General features: G+C 44.3%; 1 long non-coding RNA gene across 1 annotated transcript in view; it reads left to right on the top strand.

Annotated features, from left to right (window-relative positions):
• LOC132210458 (uncharacterized) overlaps positions 1-10,586 on the top strand; it is a 33,468-nt gene extending 22,882 nt beyond the window's left edge. Inside the window, exons 2-4 of the long non-coding RNA XR_009446596.1 lie at positions 3,909-4,624; positions 5,479-5,524; positions 9,901-10,586. This is a non-coding gene — a long non-coding RNA (uncharacterized LOC132210458). The remainder of the gene's footprint in view (positions 1-3,908; positions 4,625-5,478; positions 5,525-9,900) is intronic.
• Positions 10,587-15,428: the final 4,842 nt, after the last annotated feature.

The raw sequence follows: 15,428 nt of genomic DNA, 5'->3' as shown, positions 1-15,428 counted from the left end.
TTCCACTGAGAGAGCTATGTGAAAATGGAATCCCAGTTACTTTTAGAAGCTGCATTGACTAATCCATTTTATCAATTGAATTGAGTTTGATCAAGTGGAATGAGTGGGAGTGGCTCTAAACTCTCGAGCATTTTCTAAATCAAGAACAGATTTAACTGTGTCAGTCAAGCTGTCTTCTTGTCTAGTATGAGCATCATCATTGAGGGAGAGGACACAGGTTGAGGAAAAACTATTAAGTTTACTGTCACAATATAAATCCCTTTTGTACTAGCAGGTTTGGAAAATGAAATTCCTACAGAACTGCACTTTGATGATTGTACTAAAGCTAATTAAGCTTTGTTTTACTGAAGTTTTACTATTCCAGTAATATGTAAGAGATAATATTTTTGCAAGCTTTTCTTGAAGCAGCAGACGCATAATTTATATTTGGAAATAAAATAATTTTTGCCATTGAATACAGCCTCACAGCTCCAGAAAGAGAAAAACATGTTCATCCAGGTGACATTATTAATTATAATACCTGGGCCATATGGGATTTTCTAAGATTGACCCTAACTGATGATGATCTGACCATTATAGTAGTGCTACTGGGAGAAAGTCAAACAGTGATCTGGAAAATCTTGTACATGAATGGGTTTTGAAGGGCAGCAGCTAAAATTTAAAGAGATGCAGTCACCTGGGCACATCAAGCAAACAAAAAGGTTCCAGCTTTCCTAAAAACTAAAATTTTTTAAAAATAATGTAAAACTTCTTAACAGACAGAATTAGTTTGAAATTATGTCTCACTGAACCCAAGTCAAGAGAAAACAAATGCGCTTAATACTTTTGAGGGCAACAGTATCCAATACAGCAAATAATCCTTATTGATGGAGAATGTTACTTTGATTTTCATTAGTATTGATGTTGCTACAGTTTCCTGTGATCTTAGCATTTGTGCCAGTCCAGACTTTCCAGAGCCATTTCTCCACAATACCATCAGACAATATTACTAAGTGTAGGAAAACACATAGAGACATTATGCCAAGTTCAGGCAGGCTAGCTTTAGTGCTTGCTGATCATCTTTCCTCCTCAAATATACACTACCACCCTAAGCATGAAGTGCTTGGTGTTGTTGCTCCAAAACAACTTTTGTTATTAGTTTGCCTTATTTTGACTCTTCAGTTAGAAGTAACATTACAATAGAGGCTCCCACAAACGTTTGTGGTAGGGTTTCCAAGTCCCTTATTCTTCAGTTTTCCTCTTTAACTTCTGTTGAAGCCTTCAGTTAAGGTCAACATTCAATTTTTTTTGCTGTCTTATGCTCCATGTAAACATTATGTGCTGTGACAAGAAGAAAAATTAATATTCTGAATATAAGATGAAAAATCTTTGCAAATATTAACAAAAATGAAAAATAATTCCTGTACCAAGCTACAAAACTGTTAAATGTAGAAGCCTACAAGTCCCAAAACACTCAAAAGATCTGTTGGCCATCAAGGCTCACTTAGCTATTCGTCAAATGAGTAAAGTGAACGTCAAGTTTAATGCGCTCAACATAATTTAAATATATTTTAATATTCAGATAAAACTATGACTTGTATTGACAAGAAACCTTTTGGCTAATCTCTTTTAATAACTTAGATATGAGATGCTAAATCGATGAAAATAGAGCTATTTGAATCTAAGCATGATCTTTTGAGTCTTTATGCTCAGGATCTACTCCCTGTATTGACCAGAATATATATCCCAGGTTTCACACTGTGCTCTATCCATATGTTTTACATTGTTTTATAAATATTTTGTATTGAATCTAGAGTCACAAAGGGTTAGCCATCAAGGGATAAACATGGAATTAAAGTTATAGAATGCAGAGAAATAATGCAATATTATGGTCAAGCCAACCCACTGGTATTCTCTAGTTTCTTGGTGAAACTGAAAAGCCAATACCTTCTTGATAGTTTTTGATAAATGACATATAGTAACAGACAATTACCTGGTATATCCTGACGATATACTTTTGAGGGCAACAGTATCCAATACAGCAAATAACCCTTATTGATGAGAATGTGGGACTCTGTCTAGTATATTTTGATGAGCTACAGCAGAAATGATATCCGGTATTAGCTGGAGTTATAGGAATAATAACACTGAAGGAATAGGATTAGAACAGTGTGTGCCTTGGAGGGGAACCAGAGATATTGATGTTCTCATGATATTACTGCTCTTGTTTTGTTAATGATAGAGGTTGCAGATAATAGAGATGTGGTTCAAATAATGTTGATACATTGCTGTAAATCATAATATTGTAGCAACAGCCCGCCATTGTTAAAGAAAAAGGATATTGACTCCAGTGGGAAGGTATCAACACCTGTTTTATTTTATGCAACGTCAGTCTTCAGCTGTAGTTATAATTGTCACATTTCTGTCCTGAACCTTGTAGGTGTGTGTATAGACTTTAAGAGGTGGGAGATTTAATGCTCATTAAAGAGCTTGAAATGCCCATCTTAAACTTATCTAAAAGAGTAAACAGGAAGGAAATTAGATAGCAACCAATTGTCACTGATTTGCACCTCATTTTGTGGTGAGGAATGCTCTGCGGCCGAAAAAAGCAGGCAACCTTAAAATGAGTATTATCCTTTTGTAAACAGGTTAATATGAGTGAGTTAGTAGCCTGGTCTGCCAGGACTTCCTCTTCATATTTGAATAACATTTATTTTTCTTTATTACTTCATTCTCACAATTTGGATAATTCTCAGATGAATATCCTCTTGAGGCATTTCTGCTTGCAAGGTTACATTTAAAAACTACAAAATAAATACTGGTTTTGGGCAGTCTAACTGTTAATGGAAGGTATAACAAACAGCCCTGGCAAAAATGGCCTCATAACTGCTGGGACAGGAAATAAAAAATTATATCACATGATTGAAAATCAGCTACCCTTATGGGACACTGTAAAACAGATTTAGCAGTAGACTGTGCATTATCTGTGAAGTTACTGCAGGTAAAATGAAAGCGAATAACTTGTTATGTGAAAACCAGGAACACCTGACTAATTTATCTGAAAGCACAGAACCATATACATGAAAAGATCCATATCATCCTTTTTGTCAAATAATGACAGCCCTGATGGTGTTATGTAACTCTGTAAGATATGGGGCTGGATACTACATGCCAAACCAGATGTGATTTGACTGGGGTGGGGTAGCCAAAATCAGCAAGCCACTCACAACTGAGCATGTTAAAAGTACAACTGGCCCCAATATTATGCTGCCCATGTCATAATGTAACTAGTATGGGCAGAAGGATGGGGAATAGGGGATGGAACTTTTGCAGGAAGGTGGGTGGGAGGAGGTGTATTCTAGGTAGCTGTGGGAGTTGGCGGGCTTGAAACATCCCAGATGTCCTCATTCTTCAAGGACCGCAACTTCCCCCCGCCCCGCAGTGGTTGACTCAACTGTACCTCCTGCATTTCCCACACCTCATCCCTCACACCCCGTCCCCACAATAACCGCCAAAAGAGAATCTCTCTCATCATCATATACCACCCCACCAATCTCTGGATACAACGCATCATCCTCCGACACTTCCGCCATCTACAATCCGACCCCACCACCGAAGACATTTTTCCCTCCCACCCTTCTCTGCCTTCCAGAGAGACCACTCTCTCTGCGACTCCCTTGTCCGCTCCACACTGCCCTCCAACCCCATCACACCCGGCACCTTCCCCTACAACCGCAGGAAGTGCTACACTTGCCCCCACACCACCTCCCTCACCCCCATCCCAGGCTCCAGGATGACTTTCCATATTAAGCAGATGTTCACCTGCACATCTGCCAATGTGGTATTTTGTATCCATTGCTCCCGTCACTGTCAGTATATTCTTACCATGCTTGAACCTCTACCCCATTACCCTCTTTTTTTCCCTGTAGGTACCAGCGTCAATGGCCCCCAAAGACAAGTCTACCAGCTCTGAGGAAAAAGCCACAGATTTCACAGAAGATACACCAATAACACTGCCTCCCACACACTTCAATATAGTCATCTGAATGACTACTTTCGCTAGGTTAGAGTCAGGTGCATACTCGGGTGAGCATGTCTCTGAATCAGATTGAGGAAGAAACACCCCTGGTCATTAGTATACAGAGAACTGCCAGAGACCAGGCACCTGCACAACCCTTAGGCAGAAGATGACCCATCGTGTTGGGCATTAAGAACTTCTTTCAAGTGCATAGGCAGATAGAGGAGTAGCAAGTGTATTTGTTGGACACACTGCGCAAGTTGATTCAAAGGTTGAAGGACTCTACCATGCTATTTAAGTGATCATTAACTATTTTCAGTTTTATTTGCTGATTGATATCTGCTGCGAATGAATCTGGGAGGAATCGCCTCAGTCATTGCCCAGGAGTGAATAAAGGGAAGGCAAGCTATAGCGGAGCGACCATTTTTAGAAGGGCAGCTTTGTGGATGAAGTGCTGCTGGAGGTTTAAGTGTAGGCTTAAGTGAATACCGGGCCTCAGTAAGGAGGGCAAGCAACAGCGAGGTAAGGCAGACAGAGGAAGAGCAAACTACTGCACCTGCTGAAAATACAAGAGTAAAACAGAAGTAGAAGGAAGTTTAACCATGAAGTCACAGACTGCAGTGACTGGTGAGTTGTTTTTCTTCTCTCTTATTTTTTCTTTGCTTTGCTCCTGTTATTAACTTAAGAGACAAGTCATGGCAGGGGATCATGTGTCATGCTCCTCCTGCGCAACGTGGGAAATAAGGGACTGTTCTGATGTCCCTGACTCCTTCTCATAAAAGAAGTGTGTCCAGCTGCAGCTCCTTTCTGACCACTGATAGCTCTGGAGCTGCGGCTGGATTCACTTTGGAGCATCCGCGAGGCTGAGGGAATCGTGGATAGCGCGTTCTGTAAGTTAGTCACATTGCAGATAAACATTACTGAGAAAGAAAGGGAATGGGTGGTCAACAGCCGGAGGACAAGTTAGGAAGACAGCGCAGGGGTTCCCTTTGGTCATCTCCCTCCCAAACAGGTGTACCATTATGGATATTGTTGGGGGAGATGGCTCATCAGGGGAAGGTAGCAGCATCCAGGTTCATGGAACTGTGGCTGGCCCTACTGCACAGTTTGGCAGGGAGAAAGAGTGGCAGAGTTTTAGTGACAGGGGATTCGATTGTAAGGGGAATAGATGGGTGTTTCCTCGGCTGCAAACGAGATTCCAGGATGGTTTGCTGCCTTCCAGGTGCAAGGGTCAAGGATGCCTCAGAGCGGCTGCAGGACATTCTGGGGGGTGTGGGGGGAGGGTGAACAGCCAGCTGTCATAGAGTCATAGAGTCACACAGCACTGAAACAAACCCAACTAGTCCATGCCGAACATAATCCCAAACTAAACTATTCCCACCTGCCTGCTCCTGGTCCATATCTCTCCAAATCTTTCCTATTCATGTATCCATCCAAACATCTTTTAAACATTGTAATTGTTCATTCATTTCTGGTTGCAGCAGCAGCACGAGCAGGAGCTTGGACAAGGGGCCTGTCGGGAAGCCGGTGAGTCAGAGATTTTTCAAACTTTAAAAGCTTGCCTCGAGCATCGGAGCCTTCTGTTTCTTTGTGCAGCAGCAGCACCTCGGAGCAGAGGGTCCTGGGAAGGGAGGGAGCTGGATGAACTTTGTATCATTCAGGAGGCAGAGTCAGTGATAGGCAAGAGTTACAGGGAAGTAGTTACTCCTAAGCCTGAAGAAAGCTGGGTAACTGTTAGAAGGGGGGAAAATGCAGTCAGTGCAGGGATCCCCTGTGGTCGTTCCCCTGAAAAACAAGTATACCGCTTTGGATACCTGTTGGGGGGGACGACTTATCAGGAGCACACAGTAGGGTGCAGGTCTCTGGCACAGAGTCTGTCCCTCTTGCGCAGAAGGGAAGGGGGGGATAGGAAGAGAGTGATAGTCATTGCGGACTCAATAGTTAGAGGGACTGATAGAAGGTTTACCGGGAACGAAGGAGACTCACGGTTGGTGTGTTGCCTCCGAGGTGCCAGGGTCCATGATGTCTCGGATCATGTCTTTGGGGTCCTGAAGGGAGAGGGTGACCTGCCCCAAGTCGTGGTCCACATAGGCACCAACAACATAGGTAGAAAGAGGGATAGGGATGTCAGGCAGGATTTCAGGGAGCTAGGGTGGAAGCTGAGAGCTAGAACAAACAGAGTGGTTATCTCTGGTTTGTTACCCGTGCCACGTGATAGCGAGGCAAAGAACAGGGAGAGATTTCAGCTGAACACGTGGCTGCAGGGATGGTGCAGGAGGGAGGGCTTCAGGTACATGGAAAATTGGGGCTCATTCTGGGGAAGGTGGAACCTCTACAAACAGGACGGTCTCCACTTGAAACAGAGGGGCACTAATATCATGGGTGGGAAATTCGCTAGTGCCATTCGGGTGGATTTAAACCAGCTCAGAAGGGGAGATGGGAAACTGAGGTGTAGTTCTAGTACACAGGAGGATGAGCATAGGGAGGACGTGGTCAGGACCTCACTGTCACAGGAGTGTGCTGGCAGACAGCAAGCTGGGTTGAAGTGTGTCTACTTTAACACCAGGAGTATCCGGAATAAGGTAGGTGAGCTTGCAGCTTGGATAGGTACTTGGGACTTCAATGTTGTGGCCATTTCGGAGACATGGATAGAGCAGGGTCAGGAAACGCCCTTGACCGCGTCTCCCGTATTTCCCGCAACACGTCCCTCACACCCCGCCCCCGCCACAACCGCCCAAAGAGGATACCCCTCATTCTCACACACCACCCCACCAACCTCCGGATACAACGCATCATCCTCCGACAGTTCCGCCATCTACAATCCGACCCCACCACCCAAGACATTTTTCCATCCCCACCCCTGTCTGCTTTCCGGAGAGACCACTCTCTCCGTGACTCCCTTGTTCGCTCCACACTGCCCTCCAACCCCACCACACCCGGCACCTTCCCCTGCAACCGCAGGAAATGCTACACTTGCCCCCACACCTCCTCCCTCACCCCTATCCCAGGCCCCAAGATGACTTTCCATATTAAGCAGATGTTCACCTGCACATCTGCCAATGTGGTATACTGTATCCATTGTACCCGGCGTGGCTACCTCTACATTGGGGAAACCAAGCGGAGGCTTGGGGACCGCTTTGCAGAACATCTCTGCTCGGTTCGCAATAAACAACCGCACCTCCCAGTTGCAAACCATTTTAACTCCCCCTCCCATTCTTTAGACGACATGTCCATCATGGGCCTCCTGCAGTGCCACAATGATGCCACCTGAAGGTTGCAGGAACAGCAACTTATACTCCGCTTGGGAACCCTGCAGCCTCATGGTATCAATGTGGATTTCACCAGCTTCAAAATCTCCCCCTCCCCCACTGCATCCCAAAACCAGCTCAGCTCGTCCCCACCTCTCTAACCTGTTCTTCCTCTCACCTATCCCCTCCTCCCACCTCAAGCCACACCCCCATTTCCTACTTACTAATCTCATGCCGCCTCCTTGACCTGTCCGTCCTCCCTGGACTGACCTATCCCCTCCCTACCTCCCCACCTATACTCTCCTCTCCACCTATCTTCTCCTCTATCCATCTTCGGTCCGCCTCCCCCCTCTCCCTATTTATTTCAGAACCCTCTCCTCATCCCCCTTTCCTGATGAAGGGTCTAGGCCCGAAACGTCAGCTTTTGTGCTCCTGAGATGCTGCTGGGCCTGCTGTGTTCATCCAGCTCCACACTTTCTTATCTTGGATTCTCCAGCATCTGCAGTTCCCATTATCTCTGATCACCATGAAACAAAGATCCAACCAAGTTTATGAATCAAACCATCCTATTTCCATAAATAGTCAGTTACCTTTATGTGTTTCTTTATTGCCCGCCTCCTCAGAGCCTTTGCCTGTCCTGGTGTTCCTGATGTGTTACCCCAATAACTACATCATGACTGGAGGGAAGGCTTCTAAGTTTCAGTGCGAAAACCTGCAGACAGCTTTGTTTGACAACCTCAAACATTTATGACTCTGGAATGCTGGCTTTGGGCAGCGCCATGTTGTCAAGGGCAGCATTGATATGGGCTTATACATTTACAAGAGAAGCAAAGTGAAATGTAGTAGAGGCAGAGTGAATGCTGTTATCCTGGAAGAAGGCTACAGGCTCATTCTGCACAGACAGACTGCCTCTATCAGGGCCTGAAACCTTAGCAATTAATCCTAGCAATATGTTTGAGGACAGATTGCTAGCTTGCCATAAAACCCTTCAGGCCCATTGTGCACTAGTGTCATCAGCTTTGACGGTAGCAGCTTGATCTTGCATAACAGTAATCTATAAAAGCAGTCTGAGCTGTGTGACAGCAAGCACAGTGTAACTTGCAAGACTTCAGTTTGAGCTCCCACTTCACCATCCAGACATTGGGAGGTTTCTGCTTGTGCTTCAATAGTGGCTAAAGTGGCGTTAAGGATGAGTCTGCACATGTTCTCACTGAGCTGGCCACTGCTCCCGCAGTGGAAAGAATGGGATCACAGCTTTGTGAAAAGTCCTGCACCAAATCGGGCTGGATTCCTGCATGCTTCTTGACAATGACTGCAGAATTTCTGACAGGCCTGCTGATGGACTAACTGTTTTATCGTCTGTCCCCATTAAAGTTTTGATTGCTTCATTGTAATCATCATCTCAGGCTTTAGTAGTGGAAGCACTGAGCAACCATGCTCCCCAGCAAATTGCAGTACTCTTGTTCTCTTCCCACATGCTCAGTGTGGCACCATGTGCAGATCCTACCTGGAAGCCATGTATAAAAGAATGGGAAATGTCAGTATTTGAACTAGTAGCTTCTAGGGGTGAACTTAAGGAACTGCTACAGCTAGAATGCACTTCGCCTTTAAGCAGCATAGACCGGCTTTAAATAGTGCAGACTTTGACCATTGCTAGTTTCACAGGAAATTGGACCCCTGCTGAGACATACAGTCAATCAGCAGTTTGCATTTAATGCATTAATGCATAAAACACACAACAAGTGTTTTAATAAGCTTTCATCATAGAGTGTGTGTTGCCTGCATCAGAAGCAACATGTGTGAGCTAATCATGTATCACAATCACGATGCCTGTTTTCAACAGGTGCCCAACTTTGTTCAGAAAATGGACAATCTGAATCAGAAATGAAGTGAACTTTCAAGATTTTCATGGATTTGAATCTATTACTGACAATATTTCTGGTCCCATACATCCAACATTGCTGAAGAAAATCTGCTTCTTCCTGTGCCTCCTTAGAGCCAGAGGGTCACAGAGTCATGCAGCACGTCAAACCCTCCATGCTGACCGGATATCCTAAATTAATTTTGTCCCATTTGCCATCAAATGACCCATTTCCCTGTAAACTCTTCATATTCATGTACTCATCCAGATGCCTTTTAAATGTTGTAACTGTGCCAGCCTCACCCCTTCCTCTGGCAGCTCATTCCATGCCTCTGCATGAAAACATTGCCCCTTAGATCCTTTTTGAATCTTACTCTCTCAGTTTAAACCTATACCCCTTGGGTGTGAGCTCTCCCACCCTGGGGAAGAAAACCTTGGCTATTCACCCTATCCACGCCCCTCATGAACTTCTATAAAGTCACCCGTCAGACTCTGACACTTCAGAGAAAGCAGCCCCAGCCTATTCAGCCTCTCCCTGTAACAGAAACCCTTCAACTCTGGTAACATCCTTGTAAATCTTCAGGATAGTTACCATTTGAACCAAAAGAATACCATAGCTAACACTGCACCATATTGAATTACATGTATATGCTGTACTAACAAGCTTAGTAATATATGGTCAGGCGTGTTGCTGAGTGCAGCTGGCAAATGGACTCAAAGAGAGAATTGTAAATACAAATTTAAATATGGAACACTTGAGAATTAACTTTATCACTATGGACCTATTTACACAGCTCGCTGCCATGCAAAGGCAGCCAACATCATCAAAGACCCATTGCACCCCGGTAATGACCTCCTACAACCTCATCCTTCAGGCAGAAGATGCAGAAGCCTGAACACATGCACCAGCAGGTTCAGTAACAGCTTCCTTCCAGGCGTTATCAGACTGTTGAATGGACTATTTCAAATAATGTAACTGTATGCTCCTCAGTCTTTTTGATCCATCCATCCTTTGCTTGTTGTGATCTGCTTCTACACTCATTAACAGAGCTTTGACACATGTACCAAATACAGTGAAATCAAGATAACAAAGTGTGGGGCTGGATGAACACAGCAGGCCAAGCAGTATCTCAGGAGCACAAAAGCTGACGTTTCGGGCCTAGACCCTTCTTCAGACAGTGAAATCAATCAATGTTAGTCATTTGTTGCATTTATTGAATACTTAATCATTGGAATTCCATGCTTTGTTGTCTGCCTGACCAATTTGTCTGCTCCCTCCAGCTAAATAAATGTAAATGATTCATTAACAGTGAGTGAGATCAGTCTCCAATTGTCTGTGAAAAAGGACACTTTTTAAAAACATATAGAGCAATAAATTGTCTCTGTAAACCCTAGTTTAAATGAAAATTGTTATTCTTTCATGACTGATTCTTCTTCCTACGCTGCGCAGTTCCTGACCTAAGGTTAACATCACTTAACACAGGACTCAATAATCAGTGGGTCTCAACTCAGCAATGAAAATTGTGGAGATGTGAATTTTGAATAAATGTTGACTGCCCTGGAGTGCTAACCCATGTTATCAGCTGTGTAACTCCTTTAAAACATTGCAGTTTTATAACAGTGGGTGTGGCCTAACCACCCAATCCTTGAGACCCGCAGTGGAAATACATGTTTTTCACTTAAAAATTCAGTAAATTAACAGCATTCAACTCCTCTGAACCATCAAGTCTCTCACCCACTCCCCTGCACACTCTGCCCCATCAGAGTGCAACAGACCTTCTTCAACCCCTCTGCCCCATCCAACTATCACAGGTCTCTCTCACCCCTCCCTTAGCCACCAACACTGTCACTTCTTCAGGCAGTCCCCTGCCCTACACCCACTGTGACATGTCTCTCACCCCTTCCACACTCTCTCATACTCTCTACACCCACTGTGACATGTCTCTCACCCCTTCCACACTCTCACATACTCCCTACACCCACTGTGACATGTCTCTCACCCCTTCCACACTCTCACATACTCCCTACACCCACTGTGACATGCCTCTCACCCCTTCCACATTCTCACATACTCCCTACACCCACTGTGACATGTCTCTCACCCCTTCCACACTCTCACATACTCCCTACACCCACTGTGACATGTCTCTCACCCCTTCCACACTCTCACATACTCCCTACACCCACTGTGACATGTCTCTCACCCCTTCCACACTCTCACATACTCCCTACACCCACTGTGACATGTCTCTCACCCTTTCCACACTCTCACATACTCCCTACACCCACTGTGACATGTCTCTCACCCCTTCCACACTCTCACATACTCCCTACACCCACTGTGACATGTCTCTCACCCTTTCCACACTCTCACATACTCCCTACACCCACTGTGACATGTCTCTCACCCCTTCCACATTCTCAAATACTCCCACTCTTCCACCACCCCCACTGCTCCCACTAGCGTTAAGTCCTATATGAGTCAGTTCTGAAGAAGAGTCGTATTGGAAACAAAACTTTAACTTTAGCTAATAAAGTGTAGAGCTGGATGAACACAGCAGGCCAAGCAGCAGCAGAGGAGCAGGAAAGCTGATGTTTCGGGCCTAGACCTTTCTTCAGAAAATTATCTTTAGCTGAGGCGTTTGCCACAACAGAGAGTATCTTTATTGAGACAAAAATATTAAAAGAAGTCAAGAATCCGTGCCCCTGAACTTGGTATTTCTCATTTTCATGGATTGGAGGTGATTGATAGCTCATGCACGTGTGGTTCCTGGTGCCTAGTTGCCCCCACACAGATTGAAGTTTGGAGTCCCTGGTGTGACTAGCCAGGAGTGATTATCCTTTGGAGCGCAGATGTGGTATCCTGACATCTTGGGAGTGGGGATCCCTTGGTGGCAGGTCAGGTGTCCTTTGGAATTTTAAATGTGGAGAAGATTGTATGTAAAAGGTACATAAACCCCTTCTAACAGGCCAACTTGTCAAGACATGTCCAGACTGATGTAGGACTGTCAAGAACTTCTGAAAAATTTTCTGAACAAGGGCCTAGGCCCGAAACATCAGTCTTCCTGCTCCTCTGATGCTGCTTGGCCTGCGGTGTTCATCCAGCTCTACACCTTGTTATCACAGATTCTCCAGCATCGGAAGTTCCTACTGTCTCAAGAACTTGCTGTTCTCAAAAAGTATAGTCTGCAAATATAGAACTTGAAATAAGACAACTGCATTTGTTGTCCTCTGTGCTTCTTTGTTCTCCTTGGGTAAAATTAGACACTTAGTTAGCATAAGGGTATGTGAGGTCATGGGAATGCACAGAGGGATATAGAGTGGCTGATGGTATATGAGTGTCTACAAGGGATAAATAATTAGACATCCCATTGCATGAGTTAGCATGGGTGGAGCATGGAGAGTGCCTGGAGGTAAGACGGTGTGAGCAGTGAGCACTTAAAGAATGTTTTATATTTCTCCCTTTCAGAAAGGTAAGGTACCCCTTTTAGATCCAGTCACAGGATGCTTTTGTTGGAGGTGAGGCACTCTTTAAGATTCGGATTGCCAAAGTTGTCAAATAATTTCATAAACAGCACAGCGTGGAACCAGAGGAACACAGCTGAATAGGCTCTGACCTGAAATAAGATAATAAAATGTGAGGCTGGATGAACACAGCAGGCCCAGCAGCATCTCAGGAGCACAAAAGCTGACGTTTTGGGCGAGACTCTTCATCAGAGATTGCTTCTTTGATGCTGCCTGGCCTGCTGTGTTCCTCCAGCTCCACACTGTGTTATCTCAGACTCCAGCACCTGCAGTTCTTGCTATCTCTAAATGATTTCATAAGAAGTGATCAGTTGTTAAAAAAAAGCAATAGGTACTTCCGAGAGCCTAGGCATATAAGCCTTTAGGGGATTTGCACTGTATGATTAATTTGTCAAGCTGATTTTCTCAAAACTTCTATTATATGGGCTTTTATTGGACAGCTCCAATTGTTTATAGAATGGAAATATTTGTTCACCTAAGGGATTAATTGAAGGTATTTGAATGGGAGTGTTGTTTTTTCAATGTAGACACATGGACAGAGCATTAAGCGTAGGTAATGATACAGTAGTAATGTCACTGGATTAGTAATCCACAGCCCCAAGCTAAAGTTTTGGGGGACATAAATTGGAGCGTCCACCATGGCAGATGTTGGAATTTGAATTCAGTAGAGTCTGGAATTTAAGGGCAATCTGATGGTAACCACATAATTATTGTTGATTGTCGTAAATGCTTTGTCGATGTCCCTTGTGGAGGAAAGTTTGCTGCCCTTGTCTGGCCTGGCCTCCATGTGACTCCAGGCCAGCAACAATGTGGTTGACTCTTCAATGCCCTTTGAAATGACCGAGCAAAGCGGCTGTATTGAATTGCTGTAAAGCCTAAAGAGAGGAATTAAAAATTGGATGAATCACCTGGCATCAATCTAGACACCAGAAATGACAAGACCAACACAGCACCATCAACCCTGCAAAAGTCCCATTCTTCAGAAATCTGCCTGACCCAAAATGTCAGCTTTCCTGCTCCTCTGACGTTGCCTGGCCTGCTGTGCTCCTCCAGCTCCACACTGTGTAATCCCTGACTCCAGCGTCGGCAATTCTTACTATCTCTGGCTAACAATCTTTAGGTGTGTCCTGTCCCACCAGCAGGATAGACCCAATCACAGTGTTGACACAATGGTGTACAATCAGGAGGGAGTTGCCCTGGGAACCCTCAACAGTGACTCTGGACTCCATGGAATCTCATGGCATCAAATCAAACATAGGCAAATAAACTTCTAATTACTACCTATTGCCGCTACCACCTTCAGCTGATAAATCAGTACTCTTCCATGTTGAACAGCTCTTGGTGTAAGCACTGGGGGTGGCAAGGGCATCGAATGTACTCAGGATGTGGGGTTTCAATGCCCATCACCAAGAGTGGCTCAGTAGCATCACTACTGACCAATATTGCACCACAGCCTTTAACCTCATGGTCTAGCATATACCCTATTCTATCATCAAACCGAGAGATCAATACTGGCCCAATTAGGAATGGAGGAGGACAAGCCAGGATCAGTGCCAGGCATTCCTAAAATTGAGATATCAATCTGGTGAAGTTAAAACAAGATAATTTGAATGCCAAATTGTAGAATTTGCACATATTAGATAAGGTTAAGCAAATACCACAACCAACGGTACATTTCAAAACACTGCATTCCTGCCACGTCCAGTTGTGAATGGTGGAGGACAATTAAACAATTCACAGGAAGATGAGACTGCACAAATATCATGTTCCTTAATGACGGGGAAGACCATCACAACCGTGCAAAAGAGGCTGAGGCAATCACACACATATTCAGCCAGAAGTGCTGGTCCCTCTCGGTGTGTTCCTTCGGTCTTCTAGGTCACAAACACTCGGCTTCCAACAATTCAGGTCACTTCATATGAAATTTTTTAAAAAGCAGCTTAAAGCACTGGGTACTACAAATTTTATGGGCCCAAAGGAACATTCAATCAATTGTACTGAAGACTTATGCTTTAGAAGTAGGCAAGCCCTTGGCTGGGCCATTCCATTGCAGCTACAACACTGACATCTACCTGACAATGGGGAGATTTGCCCAGATATGTACACAAAAAGTAGGATAAATTCAATCCAGCTAATTCCTGCCCTATTAGTCTACTCTCAGTCACGATCAAACTGATGGATGGGGTCATTGACAGACAATATCAAGTGGTTATGGACTAGACCAAACTGCCTCAAACTATTCAGAAGATGGTCTTAGACCCAAATATTTTCTTATTTTATAGGTAAAAAAGATGTTGCATTACAGATTCAATGCAATTGGTCAAACTAACAGATTTAAAGCAAAATACACTTTATTCATCCATTGTAATCAAAATACAACAACAGAAAGAGGGAATTGGAATAACAGCTATATTGGAAAACTCAGCAGAACTATACATACAGTAACTATTCCTGTTCCAGTATAATAACATCCCATAAAACACACCCTTGGCAAAAGGCAAACAGATTGTCTCACATGCCGAGATAGTAAGAACTGCTGATGCTGGAGTCAGAGACAACAAAAATAGTATAGAGCTGGAGGAACACAGCAGGCCAGGCAGCATCAGAGAAGCAGGAAAATTGACGTTTTGGGTCAGGACCCTTCAAAAATTGGGAGGAGGAGTGGAGCTGGGAAATAAATAGAGAGATGAGGTCTGGGGCTGGGAAAGATAGGTGGGATGGTGATAGGTGATTTCAAGGAGGGTGTGGTGGGGATTGGTCAGTGGGATGAGAGGGACAGATAGGTGGGAGAGAGAAG

The sequence above is a fragment of the Stegostoma tigrinum genome, chromosome 13, assembly GCF_030684315.1.
Source record: "Stegostoma tigrinum isolate sSteTig4 chromosome 13, sSteTig4.hap1, whole genome shotgun sequence".
In the NCBI taxonomy this organism is placed as follows: domain Eukaryota; kingdom Metazoa; phylum Chordata; class Chondrichthyes; order Orectolobiformes; family Stegostomatidae; genus Stegostoma; species Stegostoma tigrinum.
The sequence above is the reverse complement of the archived record's forward strand: the minus strand, read 5'-3'. Positions and strand labels throughout refer to the sequence as shown.